A 24,604-nucleotide genomic window follows, 5' to 3' on the forward strand; every position below is an offset into this window, starting at 1 on the left:
ACTCTCAGCAAGTCTAAGAGATGCAGAGGTAGCAGGGATTAATCGCTGGAAAACAATTGTCCTAGAATAGCTTGGTTGACAACAGAACCATCCCAAGGTGACTGTGAGGTGGCAACAGATGCAGAGAAAATTTCTACTGCAGCATGTTGATTTTGAGATACAGGACCGTCTCATAATACGGTGCCTCAATCCTGGCCAAAAAGTGACATATGTTTTGGGTACCAAAGAGAACCCAGCAAATTCTGGAGGCGACTGTTAAGGGCCAAATTATTTCACCTTTTCCAGTACCAAAGGGCTCTAAAGCAAGAGGAACCTTGTCATGCTGTCAGTAGATCAGTGTTAAAGAAAGCCTGCTCACCCATTAATCGGAGTGCAGGTTTGTTAACAAAAGAAAACTTAATAGCCTGTAAATCACATGTTCAGCTAGCCAGATTGACCCTGAGCAAACTGAGTTGGAACATGCTGGACAGGCAAAGGAAAAGCACACTTTTTTAGCTTCTTAAAAGCAACTCTGCAATGGGAAACACGTGATGGATTCAAAGGGATCATTCAGGTGTCCACCCTTGAGATCATGAGACAGGAGGAAGACAACCTTCAGATTGCAAGAATTTAAACATTTCGGCAGAACAAGCTAATCTACGCTATCTCGTCTCAGGAACCAAGAAGTGAACGAGAGGCTCAGAAAGTCAGAGATGGTCACTTCCTTTAGGCATTTGTTAGCAAGATCAGAAGAAAACATGGCCGAGCAGGTTACAGTTACACTAATGAAACCTTTTTATCTGCATTACTATCATCTTTTAATTACTTTCAAACAGGAACACGTTAGATTTGACAAGGATTTACGAAGCTTGCCCGCAGGATACAAGTGACCCATTTACATCAATCTGCTGTGTCTTATTTCCAATAAATAGAAATATTGAGGGTCATATATATACAGAACGGTTTAGATTAGACAAATCTGGTTTTCTCTGAAGAGCACTATGTTAACTCTTATATACATATATTTAATGCAGACGTACAGGTTCATTCATAGACCATGTCCTTCGCTTTGTGAAGGACCACCCGCCAATTTTAGAGATCCCATTAGGCAGGCTGGGATCTCTAAAGCCTTTAGCAGAACCCCAAAGCCTACGTCATGTTTGTCACTTTTGCTTTTAAGAACCAAACTCCCAACACAAGACTTTGTTTCTTGAAAACAAAAAAAACACAAAGGCCCTGGCATGCAAGCAGTTTTTTCTCTGTGTATGATAGCCATTGTGCATTTTACATAGCGGTCCCTGGTAGGGAGAAGGAGCAACTGTCGCCCTGTTCTGTACAGGGCCGATGACTATAACTGTGACCTGATGGTCTACAGCTGGACGGGCACCAAGTCAAGGCTTTACTACGGTGGTGGCAGCTAAGACTCGGCTGTAGTAAACCCAGCATGTCCCTCAACTCCAACTAAAGTTTGGCAGAGCGAGAGCACTCCTGACTTATAATGGTACACCTTATCTGCCAAATTCTAAATGATCTACCCTATTCTTTCTAAAATCAACGTATCTGCCTGAAAACTAGTCTTTAGTGATTGTGTTAAGGTGCATTGTATTGTATATGCCCCAAACTTCAAACCCATGAGTTGAGCTTAGAGTGTTCAACAACTGATACAAGTGGACAACCAAGGAAAACCTATAGTTCCATTCTAGCCATTGCTGTCCTTATATTCCTAAATCATGGTCACTGACGGGAGCCTAAAGTATGACTGGTGAATTTGCTAGTTGTTCACTATAACACCAGAAAGAGGGGACTCCACACTGGCAGCAAAAGCACGGGGAGAGTGGACCCATGGGTAATTGGCACCGACAGACGACAGACTACAGAGAATCTGTCCTTCAAGGGCAGATCAGCACAAAAAAGGACCGCCAGAACCTGGCTGGCGGTAACGGGTGTCGTGGGGCCCCTGCAGAGCCCATGCCAATGGAATGGGCACTGCAGGGGCCCCCTAACAGGGCCCCACTAAGATTTTCAGTGTCTGCATAGCAGACACTGAAAATCGCGACGGGTGCAACTGCACCCGTCGCACCCTTCCCACTCCGCCGGCTCCATTCGGAGCCGGCATCCTCGTGGGAAGGGGTTTCCCGCTGGGCGGGCGGCCTTCTGGCAGTCGCCCGCCCAGCGGGAAACTCAGAATAACTGCAGCGGTCTTTTGACCGCGCAGCGGTATTCTGGCGGTTCCCGTTTGGCTGGCGGCACCCGCCGCCAGCCAAACTTGGAATCACCCCCTAAATCTATACTTAATTCATGATGAGGTGGTAGACGATATTTTGGCCAAAATATTTTAGCAGGACAATGTAAAAAAATATATATTTTGCAGATTACCTTCACAGATCCACTTTGCTATAATAATAGGACCAGACCAGAAGAGCTAAACAAAATTATTCATTAGTTAACAGGGTTAAGAGTCACTTAGTTCTTTACTCACTAAACAGTCATTTGCTCAGAGTACAATGGGTAGACCTTCATCAATAGCCTCTTAAATTTTGGAAGGTTACACACATTTATATATCCAGACCATAGTGTGGGTCATATGAAGTGAATGTAAATATTAAGAGGTTTGCGGCATATGTAAATATTATTTCTTCTGGCCAGAAAGCCTGTGGCCAACAAAAATGTATACTTATTCAGATTCTAAAATAAATGCTATACCCCCAAACCATGGTGTGGACAATCATTGCTGTGAACAGTTCTGTGATAAATCAAGTTATCACATATGCAGGAATATGTGTTGATCTTGCATGGTGCCTAGTAGGTGACGGAGTCGAGGCACTATAGACAGAAGAACATTGTGCCACAATTATGTAAGGAAAGTCATTCTGCTTCTAAATTATCCCCTGGTAATTCCCTTATCCTGGGACACTTGAAATTATGCTTCAAAATTACTTAGCACTGGCAGTTCAAGAGAATGAGTCCCTTGCACCTGTTATAGTTACATATTGCTATAGCAGTCATGCAATGCCATTCACTTGGAAAGGGTAACTTAGCGCTTTATGGGTGTTACAGGTATAGCTGTGTAACTTGCTGAGCCCACCTGTGATTGGTTGAAATACTGGCAATCAGACATTTTGAAAAGTAGGTTGTTTCAGCAATCCAGCTGTTATCTGTAGGTAGAGTATTCTAATCAGCAGCTACTGTGAAATACCACCAGATTTTGTTGCTGCAATATTTTTGCCTTTTTTCAAACCTTCTGGGTGATTCAGGTGATTATAAGTGTGTCGGGTAGCTGCAACTAATTATAAATATCCCCCAATAAAATCTGATACCTCGGGGTTCGGAACTTATGTGGTGTGCTAAACTGCACCTATTAGTCTTTGGAGAATAACATACTTATCACTGGTGGCTGGTACCCTTTGAAAGTGGTGGGGCAAGTGAACTGCCCCACCACTTCCCCCCCCCAAAAAAAATACCCACTCCCTCCAAAACTCCAAAGTAAACCACCCCCCAAAAGCCCAAATCATAACACTAAGTACAAAATAAACACAACCACTACACCTGCATGCATTACACACATACATGCATTAAACACACATGCACTACATATTTAAATTATAAAACAGCACTTACCCATGGGCTGTGCTCTTCTCCTTTGTCGATGCCAGAAGAGCTGCTCTAACCAATCCAGATGCTGCTCTCATGCTTATAACCAGCATGAGACCAGCACCTGTTTTAAGACAGTTGAGTAGAGAGCTTCAAAGTGACATGCGCACTTTGGAGCGTCCTGTCAAGCCAGTGCTCCAGTCTTCTGCTGCCAATCGGCAGCAGAGGACATGCTCAGCATGATACTGGGCAGGTGCGTGCTGCACCAGTAAAGATAAAATGGCAATGAAAGCTTTTTATTGCCATTTTATTTTTGCCTGTGTGGCTCGCAGGGGTGGGGGAAACGCCACTGATACTTATTGCACCAAAATCTGAATGCCACAATAAATTCGGTAAAGGTTGCCTCTATTTAATTCCAGTAGGTTTGACCCGCCTACATTGAACGAAGGATGAGGTAGTAACAGCACCAGGTACAGTAAATTGCACACAACCAGTGATCTTCTTTCACACACTGCCCATTGAAGGAAGAAAACCCATTGCGCCCAACCTAAAGGGAGTGGATAAGAATGACAGCACAGGAACACCGAGGTCTGCTCAAGTAGGAGGCTAATGGAAAGGCTGCCAGGCAAGATTGGTACAATTAGGTGCAGAAAGTGTCAACACAGATGTATATTATTTGTACAAAACATACAACTTTATTTCTGAGACACTGAAATATTAATTGAGTCCCCGTGGATGACAATGGAAAAGCTGATTTTAAAGCATTTTAATGAGAAGTGATTCACATCACAGGTGTGGTAAGGTTCTGTTTTAAAGCTCCTGTAAAGGCTGACTTTACAAATCCACTCAGTTAGCCACATAAAACATAGTTATGTTCTTTGCGTCAGGCACATTAACCATCTGCGCTACTTTATAGCGAGCCAAAGCTGCCACTGAACAAAATGCCGATCTCTCTCTCTAGCTAGAACATTAATCATAAGAGGTATCTTGACATTTTAATTGCTTCCTGAAGGCTGGACACATAAGGAACTTTTCAGCAGGTGCTTTTAAATCGCAAGTTTTGTAAGTTTATTGATAAACAAAGTGCCCCTCTAAGTTCAGCGCCCTACCCCACCGTCCAGTTCAGCACCCGGTGCTGCTGCACCGCCCTAAAGCCGGTCCTGAGCACTAGCAGAGTCAGCACAAGCGAGGGTCAGTGCGGCCAAGTTCACCATAGACAAGGCAAGCACAAGCACCCTATGTACAGGCACGGCTAACACAAATGAGGTCAACAGTAGAGGATCGAGGGGATGGTGGGCTATCACGGTATGAGTGTCTTGTACAGTGCGCCCAAAGTTTCACTTTGAGTCTCAAGCGCTGGACGTGACCAGAATGCTCGAGCACGAGCAGGCCGCAGGAAAATGCACCCTAGGGACACAGTGTGTTCCAACTCATTGCAATCACTATTTTCTCTGGAAACGTTTGCCAGGTGAATTTATGATCATATTTCCGGTTGTCAGTCTGTGGCTGAGGGATACAAATAACTAGAAGTGAAAGGGCTCTGAAAAGCAGAAGAGTAGAAAGTTGAAAACATCCAACGCGCCCTCAAAAGGCTCAGACCAGATCGGCAGACAGATGTTCACATACTGCATTTCCCATCGGCTGGACAGTTAGACCTGTAGATAAATGCGCATGGGCAGGGGCGTAGCTTGGTCAGTAAGGTTGGTTGGGGGGAGGGAGGGGCTTCAATTTTCCAACAATCAACCTAGCATATCGTAGCAAAATACATTTTATGAAAACAGGGCCCCTCGTCTCTCCAGAGCCCCCCTTTCACAAACATTCATTTGTTTTAAAGAGCTTGTAATGACTGGCTTTACAAATATACTTCGCCATCTACATAAAATATAGCTCTGTTCTTTGTAGCAGGTACATTAACCATTTACACTTCTTTATGGCGAGTCAAAACTGCCACTAGACAAAACTCCCATCTCTCTCCCTAGCAGGAACACTAATCACAAGAAGTATCTTGACATTGTAACTTCCCTGAAGGCTGGACGCATAAGGAACTTTTCAGCAGGTGCTTTTAAATAGCAAGTTTTGTAAGTCATTGCTAAATACAGTGTCCCCCTGAGATCAACGCCCCCCAATCCAGTCCAGGCCAGCAACCATGGCAGTCGCATCGCTCACACCACCCTAAAGCTGGCCCTGTATAAAAAAGCAGGGCATGAGGGGGCTTAAGGGGCAGCAGCGCGAATCAGCACTACTTAAAAGACAATGGGGGTCATTCTGACCCCGGCGGTCATAGACCGCCGGGGCCAGGGTCGGCGGGAGCACCGCCGACAGGCCGGCGGTGCCCCGCAGGGCATTCTGACCGCGGCGGTTCGGCCGCGGTCAGATGCGGAAAACCGGCGGTCTCCCGCCGGTTTTCCGCTGCCCTTGTGAATCCTCCATGGCGGCGGAGCGCGTGCCGCCACCATGGGGATTCTGACACCCCCTACCGCCATCCTGTTCCTGGCGGGTCTCCCGCCAGGAACAGGATGGCGGTAAGGGGTGCCGCGGGGCCCCTGGGGGCCCCTGCAGTGCCCATGCTAATGGCATGGGCACTGCAGGGGCCCCCGTAAGAAGGCCCCACTTTGTATTTCAGTGTCTGCTATGCAGACACTGAAATACGCGACGGGTGCCACTGCACCCGTCGCACCTTCCCACTCCGCCGGCTCAATTCTGAGCCGGCGTCCTCGTGGGAAGGATGATTTGCCCTGGGCTGGCGGGCGGCCTTTTGGCGGTCGCCCGCCAGCCCAGGGCAAATCCCAAAATACCCTCAGCGGTCTTTCGACCGCGGAGCGGTATTTTGGAGGGGGAAGTCTGGCGGGAGGCCTCCGCCGCCCGCCAGACTTAGAATGACCCCCAATATGCTGTAAAATAACCAACAGTTTTAAGAATTTCAAAACGGAAAGAGACAGTGTATGATTTTGTCTGTGCGTGCATGTAAAAATCCTGGTTTCAATCTGAAAGACACTTCACCATACCCGACTGAAAGCAACTGTGCCCACCTATTTACTAGATAATCTATGTATTAGTGGGGTGTAACACCCCAAACACCTCTCTGTAGCTCCGTCTTTGCATACATCTCTAATGGTCATGGATTTTAATTCTGGAGGCTGCACTTTGCCTTTTACCTTTCTGATGTCGATAAAATGATAAAATGTGTATTATTGAGTTGGGGGTTATAGTATCTGGAAATTACAGTGCTCTGAAGCTGATTGCTTAAATGTTAATACCTGTCAGGCCTAAATCAAATCCGTATTAACAGACAGGACGGATAGCTGCCCCATAGAAGCCATGCCAGAACTGTTACTAATGCAGATAATTACACAGATGAGAATCTTTAATATCTCTCTCTCTCTTTATATATATAGGCTAACCTTTATCAATAATGTATTTCAGGAAAGCAGAAATCTATCATCACTGGGCGAACTTCAGGAACTCCTTTTTAGGTCGAGCTTCTTGGGGAGGTTTTTTTTACCGCCTTGGCTATCGCCCCTGTCACATGGCTAATTGCACTTTTGCTGATAAATTTGACTGCCAGAGAACTTCTTTTTCCTTTTGTGTATCTTCTTATCGCTAATGCTCATGGCGGCCTTGGCGCTGTGAATAGGCTCACTTATGTGAAACGGTTTTAGTTTTGATTTTCAAGTTATGTGTCAAGAAAAGTCCGGTTAGGAGTTTACAATGCCAAATAGCTCTAAATCGAGAAAATGCGAGACCCATTGCATTGCAAATGCTTGTTTTTTCTCGCACTCAATTGAAATGCATTTGTTTTCTTGCTTTCTCCCTTGAGTGCTGCTTCCCCCTTTAAAGCCCTTTGCCCCTTTGTCCCCTATAGCTATTCCATTGCTTTCCATGCCAGTCTTTACAAAAAAGTTATCCATAACTTTCCTCAGACTCTGCAGCATTACCTTCCTCCATGAATCGCCCTCATCCCTCCCGCTACTCTATTGCGCCCCTGCCGCTCCCCGTTGTACTGTTTCTTACATATTTGTTAAGAGGGCCCAACAATTACAGTTTGTAGCCAGGCCGTCCGCTCCTTTCTTACCAGTCCCTTTTGGCCACATTGTATTCTTTAACTCCACCATCTGGGAGCAGTAAATGAAGAAATATGAAAATGGCAGCCATGTCCGTTATATGCAAGCCTGCGCGGTGACACATACATGCACGTAAGTCATAACACTGGGTGGCTGTAGCGTCATGATACAAATACGACATGCGTGAAAACACATGTACACTGTTGTACCTGGTGGGTATTTAGTATTGTGTTAGAGCAGGCCCGCTTTCGCAAGCTCGCTATTCTAGTTGTTATTGCTGTCGTGTATCCAGTATTCTAATTGGGGAACATTTATGTTTGGTTTATCTGTGTTATTACATCCTGTAACATGAGACATTCCTCATGCCCATTAGCATTGTCTGAATTTGTTATTTATTGAATATGGAGGGTTCAGGCCCGCGCTTCATTGGGTGTTGGTGAGCTGTTAAACTGAGTAGCCGATGCTGAAGGTTGGGGGCTCCATGTTCTTCACTAGTTGGCACAAATAAACTTCATCTCCAAAGTTATCTGAGAGATTTCGAAGATATTATTCAACTTTGCAACATTAGCAACAAGCGGTTTTGGTGAAGATTGGAGTTTGCAGGGAAGCTCACAGCCGCCACAGTTTTGCCGAGTTTGGAGGTGTTGCCGGCAGCTACTACACAGTCACCAGGCGTCGCGGTGAGTTGACATTTCAGCGGCGGTTGTATTTACGCCGCTTTCTGATGTCCATGCTGCGTCCTCACTCTGCTAACAACGCTACAGCGTGACGGCTGCTTGGATCGTACTGCATGCACATTGTTACATGCTGCTTATAGGCATACAAGCAGTGCATGCCTTCATGCACAGCATCCACGGCAGCCATTTTCAATTGGGTTTGCTTAAGTTTTTGTGCTGCATCTTGGATTGGGCAGTGGTTACATACTACTTCCCCACTTATTCTACCTCTGGGTGGCAAGCGTGTGCAGGATTCATTTTGCACTTTGTTCTCCAGTGTTCTGCAACATTGCATCAATTGTAGTTGATACATTTCTTGCCTTATGATATATTTCATGGTTTCTTGCAACACAGTCGTCGTTGCCATTATGCTTGTTTGTTTGCAAGTACCTTTGGAGCTCAGTTTGTGTTATGGCCACAATGTCTACAACACATTTTACGCAAATCTCTCCTTATCTTCCGAATCCAGGAAAACCAGTAGTTTAATGGAGCACATGGTTAAGATCACTAGAAAATTATCTGATTGCTATTGGAGCTCATGAGTTGAATGGAAGCGCAAAGCGGCTTTTTTATTCAGTCACTCAAGTCATGAGGGCCAAGATATTTTTAACAATTTATCTAAAGCTGTGGCACCTTCCAAAGAATCTGGAGATTGGGATGAATTTTCACAAGCCGTTACCAGGCTCAAGCAGAAATTTGCAGAAGAACCTAGTGTGTTGCCAAAGAGATTCCATTTTTAAAAAAAAGAAGCAATCGCCTTTTGGGTTAGCAGAGTAATTCATCTCTGCGTTAAGGTTGTTCACTGCAACCTGCAATTTTGGCACTTCCTTTGACTCTATGGAATCAGTTTGTTTACAGCTCTTTTTTGAAGAAGATACAGGAAAGGCTCCTTAGCTACAGGGATCCTTGCTTAAATGAAGTCCTCGACTTGGCAAAGAGTATTAAGGCCCGTATTTATACTTTTTTAGCACCGCATTAGCGCTGCTAGTTGACGCAAAAGCGGCGCAGACTTACAAAATCCAAGCGGTGCAAATGCAGCGCTAAAAAAGTATAAATATGGGCCTAAATGTTTAATTGTGTCATCTTGATGATGGCTCAGGAGAGTGTCATACCTTCATCTACTTTTGTGGAACTTTAGACACGTGGATGCTATGCGCTTGAAGGAGAAAAATAGTAAAACTGTGTCTTATAATTCTAACAATTTTTGTTTCAGGTGTTGTTCCAGGTTGCATTTAAGTAGTTTTGCCTAGTGTCCTGCTGTTGGTAAGCATTGCAGTAAGTGCAGGAAATTCATACACTTTCACAGTGTGTGCAGGATGAGTAAGACGTCCATGAAAGTGCACAGTATTGAGGTGCTTGATAATGACCTTATGTTGGATTTCTCTATTCTTGGTTTTAATCTGGAAGTGGATTCTGTGTTGGTTGGTATAGTTAAAGACCCGGATTTTCAGCTGATTTTGGGTTGCACCCTCACTTTGAATATGATGTGTGATTCAGGGACACCCATGACAATCATTTCTGATACTTTATTCAACCTTTATTCAACTCACTCTGGGGGTGCAAGTGTGAGTTCAAAAACGACTGATGCTCACCCCAAAACATATGACATGACGGGCTACTTTGATAGTATACAATCTTTATGATAAAATTGGTTGCATAAAAAAGTATGTGCATACTATAAAGTCAAAGAAGAATGCTGTGCCGGTCATTCGCAAAGTCAGACTGGTGCTGTTGAGTGTGAGACCTGAGTTAAAGAAACATCTTGAGCAAATGGTAAAAAATGGTATTATTAAGAATGCAGATTCCACTGAGTGGGTGAGTTCAATAGTTATTTCTGTAAGAAGGATGGTGACATCAGACAATGGCCCTCAGTACAACATTGGTGGTAAATCCCGCTTACTGAAGTGCAGAAGACCGCCAACACACCTCCGGGGCCGTGGAATTCCACCACAGTCATTACGACCCACAGCTCGGAATCCGCCAAAATCTAGACACCCACACCAATCTGCCACACCAAAGGTCAGTGATAAACTGGCGATAACAAAACCTCAACCGTCACGCCAACAGGAATACGCCACACTATCATGACCCACGAATCCACGAGGCGGTCTTTCAACTGTGGTATTCCATTGGCGGTACACACCGCCGCGCTCAAAATACACACACATTTACAAAACACTACCACATTGGACAAATCGAAATACACACACCTGATACACATACACCCACCACTCCCACACACCCAATACAATATAAAACACATACCCACATTACCCACAAACCCTTACAACCAAAAATTTGGAAGAAGCAGAGAGACAGAAAAGCAAAGACCACACCAGCATACAGAGGCACACAACACCATTACTCATACACATCTATGCACAAAACACCACACACCCCTAAACATCACCCCACACATCACAACACACACCACCTCACACATCACCCACACCACCCCATGGCACCGCAAAGACACCCCAGGTTTTCTGAGGAGGAGCTCAGGGTCATGGTGGAGGAAATCATCCGGGTAGAGCCACAGCTATTCGGATAACACGTGAAGAACACCTCCATAGCTAGGAAGATGGAGCTAAGGCGCAGAACCGTGGACAGGGTCAACGCAGAGGGACAGCACCCAAGAACATGAGATGACATCAGGAAGAGGTGGAATGACCTGCGGGGGAAGGTGCGTTCCCTGGTCTCAAGACACCACATTGCAGTTCAGCGGACTGGCGGGGGACCCCCACCTCCTACCCCACAATTAACAACATGGGAGGAGCAGGTCTTGGCTATACTGCATCCTGAGGGCCTCGCAGGAGTAGCTGGAGGAATGGACTCTGGTAAGTCAAATCTTTAACTACCATATCCCCCACCCTACCTGCATGCTATCACATACCCCCACCCTCACCCCCATCACTCCAACTCCTCACATATGTCCCACTATCACAAACCACCCATCCCAACACCAAGCCCTGCATGCAACAACAGAGCATGGACACCCATCACCAATGCATGTCCACTACACATACCCACATAGATCCCCAAACCAAATATCACACAATGTCCTACACAAGAGTGTAAGCACTGGGATACAGTGTCACCCACCCATTGCACACCATGGCACACACAGATGCAATAATCATGCCTTTACACCCCTGCAGGACCCCTACCCAAAGTCACCGGACAGGAGGTTCGAGATATGTCCACTCCCCCCACAGAAGAGGCCCACAGTGATGCCAGCAGCTCTGTCCAACTGGATCTAGATGACCAGCCCGGCCCATCTGGGACCTCGGGACAGTCGGTTCCCATGACACAGTCACAGGCCACCACAGAGCCTTCCCCCTCAGGAAACACCAGCACAGCACCCACCCAGCGGGCCCATACCTCTGTCCTCAGGACATGTCAAGCAGCAGTGTGTCCACCACTACAGGGAACCCAGGCAAACCCACCACCCCAAGAACAGCAGGGACCTGGGGGTAGTGGCAGTGGGCACACGGTTCAGGGTACAGAGGCACAGGAAAACCGGGGAACTGGGAGGTCTGCTGTGCGACAGGGGGAGGACAGGCCCAGGGAACCCACTCTCCACGAGGCCCTCTCCAACATCATGGGAGCGTACCATCATTCCCGGGAGACAATGGCAACGGTACTGGCCAAATTTCAGGAGACCCAGCGGCTGCAGGAGGAACAGTATTTCGGGTTCAGGGAGGAACTCAAATCCATCAATACCACCCTGAGCACCATTGTAGGGGTGCTGAAGGACCTTGTGAACACCAGGAGGGACACTGTGGCACAACAAGGGGCCCCTGACACTAGCCTGGACGATGAACTGCCCACCACCTCTGCCGGCGCTAGTGGACAGGAGGCACCGCCACAGGACCAAGGCACCAGCACCCCACCCCCTGCAGATGGAGACCCACCCCACAAGCGGTCCCTGAGATCCAGGACAAAGACAGAGAACAATGCCAAGACCTCCGCCAAAAAATGAGACTACCCTGATTGTCATCCTTCTGTCCCACTTTGTCACCCTGTCCATCCTTAAACTGCCCTGGCTCCACTTCCTATGCCCCTTTGGACAATGCACCTGTGAAACAAATAGACTGGACTCTGCCATGGACATTCCTCCACCATCACCCCTGACTACTTTAATACCACCTCCACCATTTTGCACTTAAATAAACACCCTTGAATCACAAAACAATCTGGAGTCAGTCTGTGCTTTCACAAATGTGTATTTGCAATAACTGAGGAAAATACCAATGTCCATTCAATTTGTCAGCATACCTATGTCACACAGCTCTAGTCCATGAGGTAACATACCAGAGGTCACACAGTGGGACCCACATCTGTGAAATGGAAAGGCAAAGTGACAAGTCAGGGTCCATACACTGGGTGAAAGTGACAGACAGAAAATTGGTCTTACAATTATATCAGATGTAGGAGGCGGTGATGTCTTCTTAACTGTGTCTCACTGGAAGTATTGCTGGATCACGGTGTTTCTGTTGTCTATTTCCTCCTCTTCTGCCTCCTCTTCTTCACTGTCGACAGCCTCGACACAGCTGCCACAAGACTCCCTTCTGGACCATCCTCCTGCAGAAAAGGCACCTGTCATCGCAAGCCAAGTTGTGCAGCATACAGCAGGCCACGATGATCTGGCACACCTTCTTTGGTGAGTAGTAGAGGGAACCACCTGTCATATGGAGGCACCGGAACCTGGCCTTCAGGAGGCCGAAGGTCCTCTCTATGACTCTCCTAGTTTGCCCATGTGCCTCATTGTAGCATTCCTCTGCCCTTGTCCTGGGATTTCTCACTGGGGTCAGTAGCCATGACAGGTTGGGGTACCCAGAGTCACCTGCAAATGTCGAATATTAAGGGGGTGCACCACTTCAAAACATCCAATAAGACGCAGTGAGTAGAAAAAGTCCAATACTGTTAAGTAAATAATGGTGCAAAGCTTCTGTTAAATGGAAAGGCAAAGTGACAAGTCAGGGTCCATACACTGAGTGAAAATGACAAACTTATGCTAGCTCCAACAATAGTATGATATGTGTGAGGCAGTGACATCTTCTTACCTGTGTCTCACTGGAAGTATTGCTGGATAATGTTGTTTCTGTTGTCGATATCCTCTTCTTCTGCCTCCTCTTCTTCATTGTCCACAGGCTCACAGCTGCCACAAGACCACCAGCTGGACCATCCTCCTGCAGAAAAGGCACCTGCCGTCGCAAAGCCAGGTTGGGCAGCATACAGCAGGCCACGATGATCTGGCACACCTTCTTTGGTGAGTAGTAGAGAGAACCACCTGTCATATGGAGGCACTGGAACCTGGCCTTCAGGAGGCCAAAGGTCCATTCAATCACCCTCCTAGTTCACCCATGTGCCTCATTGTTGTCCTGGGATTTCTCACTGGGGTCAGTAGCCATGATAGGTTGGGGTAACCAGAGACACCTGCAAATGTCGAGGGACAACTGTTAGACACACACTAACCCTTAGGGACAACCCCAGACCCAGAAAACTATTCTCACGGTATAGGGTCCTTGTCCTCACCTATTGGCCACACACGGTGCCTCTGGAGTTGCCCCATCACATAAGGGATGCTGCTATTCCTCAGAGTGTAAGCGTCATGCACTGAGCCTGGAAACTTGGCGTTCACATGGGAGATGTACTGATCAGCCAAACACACCATCTGCACATTCATCGAATGATAGCTTTTCCGGTTTCTGTACACCTGTTCACTCCTGCGGGGGGTACCAAGGCCACATGTGTCCCGTCAATGGCACCTATGATGCTGGGGATATGACCCAGGGCATAGAAGTCACCTTTCACTGTAGGCAAATCCTCCACCTGAGGGAAAACGATGTAGCTGCGCATGTGTTTAAGCAGGGCAGACCACACTCTGGACAACACGTTTGAGAACATTGGCTGAGACATCCCTGATGCTATGGCCACTGGAGTTTGAAAAGACCCACTTGCCAGGAAATGGAGTACTGACAGGACCTGCACTAGAGGGGGGATTCCTGTGGGATGGTGGATTGCTGACATCAGGTCTGGCTCCAACTGGGCACACAGTTCCTGGATTGTGGCACAATCTAGTCAGTAGGTGACTATTACATGTCGCTCTTCCATTGTTGACAGGTCCACCAGGGGTCTGTACACCAGAGAATACCGCCATCTCCTCACCTGCCCCAGCGGACGTGCCCTATGGATGAGAACAGCGAGCACAGAGTCAGCCAACACTGAGGGAGGAAAAAAACAATAGTATTGCACACATTTGTCAATACGCTATGTGCCTGTCTCTGTGTATATGCAAGGCCTATATATGTGTGACACATTAAAAAATAATGGCATGTGGCCACCTGAAATGGCGGCTGCCTGACCTGTTATGTGGGACAAGGGGATATGAGGTAACTGCGCTGGCTTTGTACACTGTTGCGGTAGGCGGTCAAAGACCGCGGCGCAATCCTGCATTGGTTAACATTGGGCCCTATGCCGCGGAATTGACCGCCATTTTCTCTTTGTTCACTCACTTGATACCTGATCTTCGACAGGAGAGGACCTACACTGCAAGTGCTGCTGTGACCTCAGTCTGGAAGCGACGATGGCTGATGTGTCTGGGGAAAGGGCCCCTGCCTTCACATCGGAGGAGTTGGACAAACTAGTGGATGTGGTCCTCCCCCAGTACACACTACTCTACGGTCCTCCAGACAAACAGGTGAGTACACTTTGAGCATGCTGTATGGGCAATGCCTGTTTGGAGTGGTGTGGATGGAAGATACAGGGGGGAGATGAGGCCTGCATGATCGGATGGTGAGTGTATGTGCGTCAGGGCAAGGGTGGGAGCTGGTGGGCAATGAGTATGACGGTCCGGACGGTAAAAGTGTTAAAGTTTCCCCTGTACAATTCCTCTAGGTCAGCGCCCACCAGAAGAAGGATATTTGGCCTGCCATCGCCAAGGACGTCCGGACCCTTGGGTCCACCACAGACGGAGCACCCACTGCCGTAAAAGATGGGAGGACCTTCGCCGCTGGAGCAAGAAGACAGCGGAGGCCCAGCTGGGGATCGCCTTCCAACGTGGGAGGGGTGCCTGTTGCACCATTACCCCCCTGATGTTCCGGATCCTGGCGGTGGCGTATTCGGAGTTGGATGGGCGCTTAAAGGCATCATATGAAGCAGCCACAAGGGGCTGAGTACACTGACATTCAGCTGACTCTGCGCGCATTGGAGGTGTCTGGGTGGGGGAGGTGGGCAGTGGGTTCCCATAGGCTAGGGCGAGCTTTGTAGGCAAGGACCCTTTGTGAGGTAGGCTAAGTGGCACCCCATCCCCACCAGTGGTAAGAGCCATCTACACCTAGTCAGGCTCCTGTGACTTCCATGTGTGCAGCAATCGGGCATAGGCCATGTACCCCATGTCCCTGTGATTAATTAGGGAACTCCAAGTGCATGGCATAGTGCAGAGGGCTGCTGTGTCTGTAGTGTCCGCCAACGGTAGCGGTATTGTATGCACTGAACATGTCTTTCTTCTCTCTTCCCCCCCCCCTTTTTGTGGTCTCCCTGTTCTTGTGTGCATTAGCATCATCAGGTAGAGGAGCTGTGCCACCGGATCAGGAGGGAGCTGCATCCCACATGGCCCTGGAGGGCCAGACAACGGAGTCTGAATTCACCAGTGGGACGGAGGGCGAGGGGAGCTCCACGGCGGGGACAGGAGCTGAAACCAGCGACACAGACTTTTCATCTGATGGGAGCTCCCTTGCGGTGGCGGGCACCTCTGTGCCCACCGCATCTACAGGTACAGTCGCCACCCCCCCTACCAGCACCGCCCTCCCAGCAGCCCCTCAGCGTGTGTCCTGTGGCCGCTCACCCAGGAGGGTGGGCATCTCCTTCGCCCCAAGCACCTCAGGCCCTGCCCCAGTCAGCCCTGCTGCCCTCAGTGAGGAGGCTATTGACCTCCTGAGATCCCTCACTACTGGGCAGCCTACCATTCTGAATGCCATCCAGGGTGTAGAGAGGCAGTTGCAACAGACACATGTATACCTGGAGGGCATTCATTCTGGCCAGGCAGCCCAACAGAGAGAATTTCAGGCTCTGGCCTCTGCACTGATGGCAGTTATTGTCTCTGTGTCCAGCCTCCCCCCACCAACTTCCTCCACCCAGACCCAATCCCCAGTACCTCAGCCTATCCCAAGCACACCATCAGACCAGCATGCACACACCTTAACACACAAGGGTGGCTCTGGCAAACATAAGCACCACACATCCCACAGGCATCATACCCATGCACACATACCAACATCCACTGCCTCCGCTGTGTCCCCCTCGTCCACGTCTCCCTCCCTGTCACGTCTCCACTCACACCTGCATGCACTACATCCTCAGCCACTATCTCCATCACCAGCACGCCCATCACCACACACCGCCCACGTGCACTCACCACCCCCACTACCATTCACACATCCCCTGTGTCCACTACCAGTGTGTCTGTTAGCCCTCCTCCCAAACTACACAAATGCAGTCACACACCCACCCAACAGTCATCCACCTCACGACAGCCCCCAGCCCATGCACCTTCACCCAAAGTCAGCAAACGAACACCTCCTACAACCACTACCTTTTCCTCCACTCCCAAACCCCCTCCATCTACCCATCCCAGTGTGTCTAAAAAACGTTTCCTCCTAAATGTTGACCTCTTCCCTACACCTCCCCCCGTACATCCCCTAGGGCCCGCCTTTCCAGGTCCCAACTCAGCACCACATCACTGGGCACAGTGGTGCCAGCAATACCCGTTTTTTGGAGTGCGCCAAGCAACAGGGCTGACAGTGTCCCAAGGAGCGAGGCCAAGGACATTCCCCCACCTCCAAAACAGAAGAAGTTGCCCACATCCCGGAGGGAAAAGGCCAAAACACCTGCCACCAAGGGCTCAGCCAAGACAAGTGTGGGGAGTGGCAAGACAGCTGTGCCAGCATCCAAGGTGGGGAAGGGCCTTGAAGCAGAAAGGCAAGTCATTGTCGCCGCCAACCTGCACGGCGGACAAGACCGCCACCGGCACCGCCACATGCACCGCCACCAAGGACACTGCCGCCAGCAGCCCAGATACAGAGCCCTTCAGCAGCACCGCGGTCAGTGAGCCAGCCACCAGCACCGCCATTACAGACACCGCCACCAGCACCGCGGTCAGTGAGCCAGCCACCAGCACAGCCATTACAGACACCGCTGCTAGCACCGCGGTCAGTGAGCCAGCCACCAGCATGACAGTCAGTGAGCCAGCCACCAGCACCACTGCCACAACGACCGCCGCAAGCACCGCCACCACAATGACCGCCGCAAGCACCACCACTAATGACACCGCCGCCAGCCCCACCAGCAGCCCCGCGACAACCTGAGCCAGTGGCACCACCGCAGACATGGCTGCCATCCCCAGTGGTCATCCATACGTGGCTGATGGTCATTTCCAGGGGCCTGGGCAGCTTCCATGTTGCCCCACCATCATTGGAGTATCACACCTACTACCTCAGTCCTTGGCATGATGAAGTACTCTGGGCACAAAGCCCCCTCCAGAACCAGTGGAGAAATACATCCACTACCTCAGTCCTTGGCAGGATGAAGCACTCTGAGCACAAAGCCCCCTCCAGAACCAGTGGAGAGGTACATCCACTACCTCTGTCCTTGGCAGGATGAAGCACTCTGGGCACAAACCCCCTCCAGAACCAGTGGAGAGATACATCCACTACCTCTGTCCTTGGCAGGATGAAGCACTCTGGGCACACAGCCCCCTCCAGAACCAGTGGAGACTGTTATCCACTTGAGAGACTGTGGCTTTACACTCCACAGGATAAAGCAGTGGGAAAACCACCCACTGGAGAGACTTGAGAGACTGTGGCTTTGCACTCTCCAGGATAGAGCAGTGGGCAACCCACCCACTGGAGAGACTTGAGAGACTGTGGCATTGCACTTCCAGGATAAAGCAGTGGACAAACCACCCACTGGAGAGACTTGAGAGACTGTGGCTTTGCACTCCCCAGGATAAAGCAGTGGGCATGCCACCCACTGGAGAGACTTGAGATACTGTGGCTTTGCACTCCCCAGGATAAAGCAGCGAGCAAACCACCCACTGGAGATACTTGAGAGACTGTGGCTTTGCACTCCCCAGGATACATCAATGGGCATGGAGCGCCCTCGTCGAGCTGGCGTTGTGCACTCATCCGGCTGAGGTGGCCCCTCTTCCCTTCCCCCTGAGGTGCCTTATTTATTTCGATCTGATGCCCCTGCAGTGATCTCTCCGTTTCGATTGGGTATCTTGTGTGGGCCTCGCCCATGCATTTTGGGCCCAGTGGTCCACGGACTATGTAGGTGCAGTACCTGGACTTGGTGTACATATTTGTTTATAGTGTATATAAATTTTGGACTAATGGATGTTTATTGATTACAATGGTTGCAATAATTTCTTATTGTCCTTGCATTCTTCCAGGGGGAGGGGGGTGGAAAGGTAATGTTTCAGCATGTATTGGTGTGTGTGTTGTTGTAGGTGAGGGTGGGGGTGGGGTGTTGCGTGTTGCGTATGATTGTCACTCTCTTTTCCCTCCCTAATCCCCTGTGTCGTAGGTACAGTACTCACCGTGGTCTCGCCGTCGTCGGTTGTGCTCCTGGTAGAGGAGCAGGAAGACAATTGCAGGGAGTATTTGGAGTTCAGGCTGCATGGTGTCCTGGTTCCTCGTCGAATGTGTAGAGATCCGCCCCGGAAAAGGTGGGGGATTGGCCTGTCATAATAGTGTGGGTGGTACATTGTCTTCCGCCTGTCTGTTGGCGGTGACCGCCATGCTGTTTGTTTGTACTGCCGTGGTGGTCGGAGTGTTAAAGTGGCTGTCTATGTTGGCGGTTTCCGCCACCATCATAATTCAATTTTTTTTACCGCCGGCCTGTTAGCGGTTTTACCGCCGCTTTACCACCGACTGCCAGGGTTGTAATGAGGGCCAAAGTGCTGACCTGTGCAGTCTGAATAAAAACATGGTGGTGGCCAGCCACCCACCCCCCAAAGTACAAGGCTTACTGGACAACATTGGTGATTCTAAGTTCTCTTCTTTATTGGACCTTAAGTCGGCTCTTTATCAGATTTCTTCAGATGGTAGCTCCCAAGAACTTAAGAACCTACCACCTTTGTTACCCTTTTTGGACTTACAAATTCTCCAAGTTACCATTTGGGTTGGCATCGTCAGTCAGCGTTTTTCAAGAATTGATTGACACCATCTTGCAGGGTGTTGTTGGTGTGCAGGCCTTCCATAATGATGTTTTCATTTTTGCAAAGACGCTGGCTGAGCACAACCATATTTTGTCCATACTTTTTGGTAAAGATTATGGCAATACACTTTGCATCGACAAGTGTATGTTTCTTGCACAAACGTTTGATTATTTTGGACATTACATTGGTCCTAGTTGGATTTCTCCAAAGTTTTCTCTCATAAAAGCTATTGAGGAAGCCCAACCACCCAGGGACAAAGATACGCTCCATTCTTTCCTGAGGTTAAGTGAGTACTACTCATGTTTTGCCATGTGACATGCATACGTTGTTCAGCCTTTGAGAAATCTACTTAAAAAAAGGTGTCAAGTACACATTCTCAGATGAGGTCCAAGAGGCTTTCCAAATGGTAAAAAAAAAAAACTTGTGATTTCAGCCACATCGTTATCTCCATTCGTGGCTCGGAGAAGATGTGTCATTACAGTTGATGCCAGTCAGATTTGACTAGGGGATGTGTTCTTCCAGTTCACCCAGGACAAAGAATATAACATCGTTTTTGCCTCTCACGCTCTCAGTACTGCTGAATCACATGATAGTATGATTGAGCGTGAGGCATTGGCATGTTCCTGGGTGGTTGAGAGATGTAAATTATTCATTTGGAGTCACATTTTGACATGCATGAGGATCACTAATGATTGTTGCATTTACTCAGTGGAAATGGGTCTGGGGAGGTGTCCGCACACACTGTCAGGTTGCTTTCCGAATTCGAAAAGTCTTACTTCACTTTAAATTATATCCTTGGTGGAAAGAATGTATGAGCAGACTGCCTGTCAAGATTACTTGTGGCGAATGATGGCATGGACTGTGTTTATGAGGATGAGTGTGTGGTTGTGCAGATTGATGACATCCTGTGTAACTCAGGCACAGTCACACACAAGAACTGTTTTGAACCGTCTATTCAGGGCCCAATTTTTAAAACTGTTTGCACCTATATGATCAAGAAAGGACTGCTGAAACCGCACTGAGATCTTTTGCACAAGTTTGTTAGGACCTTTCTCTTGCACATGGTGTGTTATCACAGGCTGATATTTGTGTGCTCCCAAAGTCACTTAGAAATTCTCTCATTAACAAAGCCCATAAAGGACATTTGGGTGTCAACAGCACCAGTAAAGCTCTTAAACAGTTTTACCGGTGGCCAGCTATGGAGTTTCATGTTGCAAAATTCATTAGTGAATGTATCACATGCTTTGTTTCAGACAAGCACTGGAAAGTACATGAGTCTCTGCTTCACACAGTACCATTACCAGAAGAGGGATGGCACACAGTGGCCTTAGATTTTGCTGGGCCCTTTGATTTGTTACCAAACTCTCAAAGATACATGATGGTGGTGCCAGATTGTTTATCGAAATGGGTTTATTTTGACTTCATGTCAGTTCCCAATACTGATTCCATCATCAAGGACTTGCAGAGAGTCTTTGCCGTTGAAGGGACACCTTGGGAGATTGTGACCGATAACAGGACTCATTTTACTTTCAGTCACATGAAGAACTTTGTTATTGGATTTCACATTACACACATCAAAGTGGCTCTCCACTCTGCCTCCTCAAATGGCCTTGTGGAGTGCTTGAACAAATTTTTGAAGGAAGGGGTGCAGACAGCTTTTGGCTATGGGATCTGAGGTGGAATCATGCTTTAGAGAAAAGATTTGGTCCTTTTTGGTGACGCCTCATAGCACCACAGGTATATGCCCATTCTTTTTGTTCTACAAAAGTTTCCCAGCTTTTCAATGTGTCCTGATTGTCTCAGGGAATTGAATGGGACAAAGCCAGGTAATGTGTCTGCTGTGCCTCATGGAGGGAAAACTATTCAAACCCACACAAAAGAACTATTTGATAAGGAACATAGGCCATCATTACATCCATTCACACACACATCGCCACCCACTTACATACATACAAGCACCCACGCATTCACACAACACAACATACACGCACACTCACACCCATCCATGCACACACGCATTCCACACGCCACACACCCGCATGCACGCACACAGAAACATACCCCCACACACACACACAACACCCCCACCTCCCTCCCCTGTCGGAGCACCCGACTTACTGCTTGCAAGGGGGTCCTCCAGCAGCATGTGTCATGATACGGTCTGCGGCGGTCTACTGGTGTGGCGCTGCTGCTGTCAACAGCACCACCTTACAGCCGTCCGCCGCCATGGCCGTAGCTGGAATTCCGCCAGCCTTCTGGCGGAATTCCAGCTACGGTCATAATATGGCAGACGGTAGGTAGCCGCGACAACTGTGTTTTAGCAGCCGTCGCCGCGGCGGTAGGCAGTCATTACCGCCAATGTCATTATGAGGGCCACAATGTCAAAAACATAGAGCTGAACATAGGGATTGGGTGTTAGTCAAAGTTCCCACGAGGGTGAGGAAAGGTGAATCTAAATTTTTGACCTGTGCATGTGAAGAAAGTGTCTTAAGAGTCAGTTCTTTTGCAAAATAATGGGTGGTGGAGCTGAAGAGATGTAATTTAAATCACAGCCGATCAAGCTAGGAAAATTCATTCGGTGAAGGGCACTGATAAAGTGCCCAGAGGTGATTTTTTGGGGTTGAATTTGAGTTATGGGGATAAAGATTTGGTCTCCGTGCCCCATGACTCTGACTGTCCCTTGAGACCCTGTTAACATTTCTGAAGATACCGTGCCTGTTAAAAACAGCCGGTCCCAAGTGTCTGAAGGAGCCCTTACTCCCTCTGGAAGAGTATCACTCAATGCAGTCATGCCGGCAAAATTCAAAGGATTACTATGTTACATGAACTGTATTTACTAATAACTGGTAAGCAGTGTATTATGGTGTGTTTGATACCTTAAATGTTTTGGTTTTGTTTCTAAAAGGGGTAAGGTGTTGTACCTGGTAGGTACTTAGCATTGGGTTAGATTGGGTTTCTCGAGCTCGCTATTCTATATCTCATTGCCTTCCCATATGCAGTATTCTTATTGAAGAATGTTTATGTTTGTTTTATCTGTGTTTTTACAGACTGTAGCATGAGACGTTCCTCGTTCCCATTAGCATTATAGGTATGCGTAATCTATTGAATATGGATAGTTCAGGCCCACGCCACGTTGGGTGTTGGTGAGCTCAGTCACAGCAGAGCGGCCAGACCTGAAGGTGAACTGGCTGTGAGCTCCACGTTTTTCACTTCTTGATCCAAATAAACCTCATCTTCAAAACTTACCTGAGTGACTCCGAAGATATTGTTCAACTTTGCAACATACACCCACATATCACACTTTTTTTTTGCCACTGCAGCTCACAATTGGAAACCTAGCATTTTTTTCCTTTTTTTTCTGACAGGATCAGCTATGAGCATTAGGAAAGCCAGTAAGCCTGCATTGCTTTTAAAGGGCAAGACCAACTGTCTTTACCAATGGTGTTTGCTGTAATTATTATTTAATACACAATTTGCAAGTAGTATAGCATTGTTGCACGTTTCTGAAATCGGAAGCTGACTTTTCTAAAACGATTCTGGCGTTTCGTGACAGAGAGTCTGATTTGTTATAGGAAGTTCAAACTGCCTAAAATTGTGGAAAAAACACAAGCTGCATACTTCTTTGTTTATTTGCACATTGCTGATTTATCGTTTATTCTATATATGTACAACTGGCATGAATGGGATCAAGAGAAGGAGTGTCAGAAAATGGCCAGACAGTAATGATCTATGTGTGAGAGGCAGTAAACCAGCACCTACCACTACTTATTATGAAAAAAGTGCCAGGGCCCAAACTTTTTATTAAAACTTTTGCTGCTAGACCTGTTCGCTGCCAACACTACCCACTGCAACTGTTTTCCCTCACTGTTGTGACAGAGTTTCTATGTCAGTTCTTTAGTTATTCACACCATGGACAAAGCCTGTACATTGATAATGAATTGCCTTTTGGTGCAGCCAACTACTCACAGATACATGAAGTGGGACACAGGATCAGGCTTTGACCAGTATTACACAGTTTAATTAAGTGAAGAGGCCTCAGGGTTTCTGTTTCTTACAGGTCCATTTGGATGAGGTGGAGTGGGGGTGCCACTGTGAATCAGCTGGGCTCCTTCTCCATTTGGAAGTGGTCCATCGATAGTCTGCCTGTGGCACCTCCAGGGCCCAATCATAGTATGTAGTCCCTCCGCTGCTGGGCCACTGCCTCTACAGCATCAGGGTGTTTACACTAGGAAGGGTAGCTCAGCCTGTGGCGGTCCGTACTTGTGCTGGCGCAAGGAAGCTCAGGGACCCAGCTAGTATGGTTCATAAACCAGCCATGCCTAAAACACGCCATCCTTTCCATTAATTCCTGAGCGTCAAGACGTCAGACTATACTAATGTCTGGACGCCCTCTGGACATGCAAACAGGTTCGGTACAAAACAGGTTCCCCGTTCGTAATGCAATACCAATGGGTGGGTCCTTGCATCCCACAACACATCTCTCTCTAATTCCGGAGTAACAAAAACTCAAATGTATTTCGAAACATAACCAACACTGCATAACAAACATCGGCCTAGTTCACAAAAAAGGAAGTGATGTGCCTGTTGCTGGTCGGACACAAAGCCCTTGAATCACTGTGACGGGGCTGGGTTTGCTCTGAGGTGATACTGTCCAGGACCTCCCTGTTGGATCAAAGTCGGTGACGTGGTGCTGTCAGCAGGGTGTGACCTTGACCGGAGGCTCTGTGCTTGTGAAACAGCTGGGAACACTCCGTGGTGGAAGGAGGGGGTCTGGCTGCATGCGGCACACTGTTCTGTGGCAGTGACCTCGGGAATGAGGCCTGGCTGGCAGCCAGAGGATCCTGGTCAGGCAGACTACAGCACTTCCTTGCACTTTCCTAAAATGTGGAACGTTCCGCGTGACAGTTCCGGTCCCTCGGGTGGCAGTGATCATGGTGCCCTTCACGGCTGTGACGATCCAAGGGGCTGTTTCTAAAGACATCGGAATTTATATATGGTGTCGATCTTGCACGAGTTCTACAAGTTGGATGTGGCTC

This window comes from Pleurodeles waltl, chromosome 3_1, assembly GCF_031143425.1.
Source record: "Pleurodeles waltl isolate 20211129_DDA chromosome 3_1, aPleWal1.hap1.20221129, whole genome shotgun sequence".
Lineage (NCBI taxonomy): Eukaryota > Metazoa > Chordata > Amphibia > Caudata > Salamandridae > Pleurodeles > Pleurodeles waltl.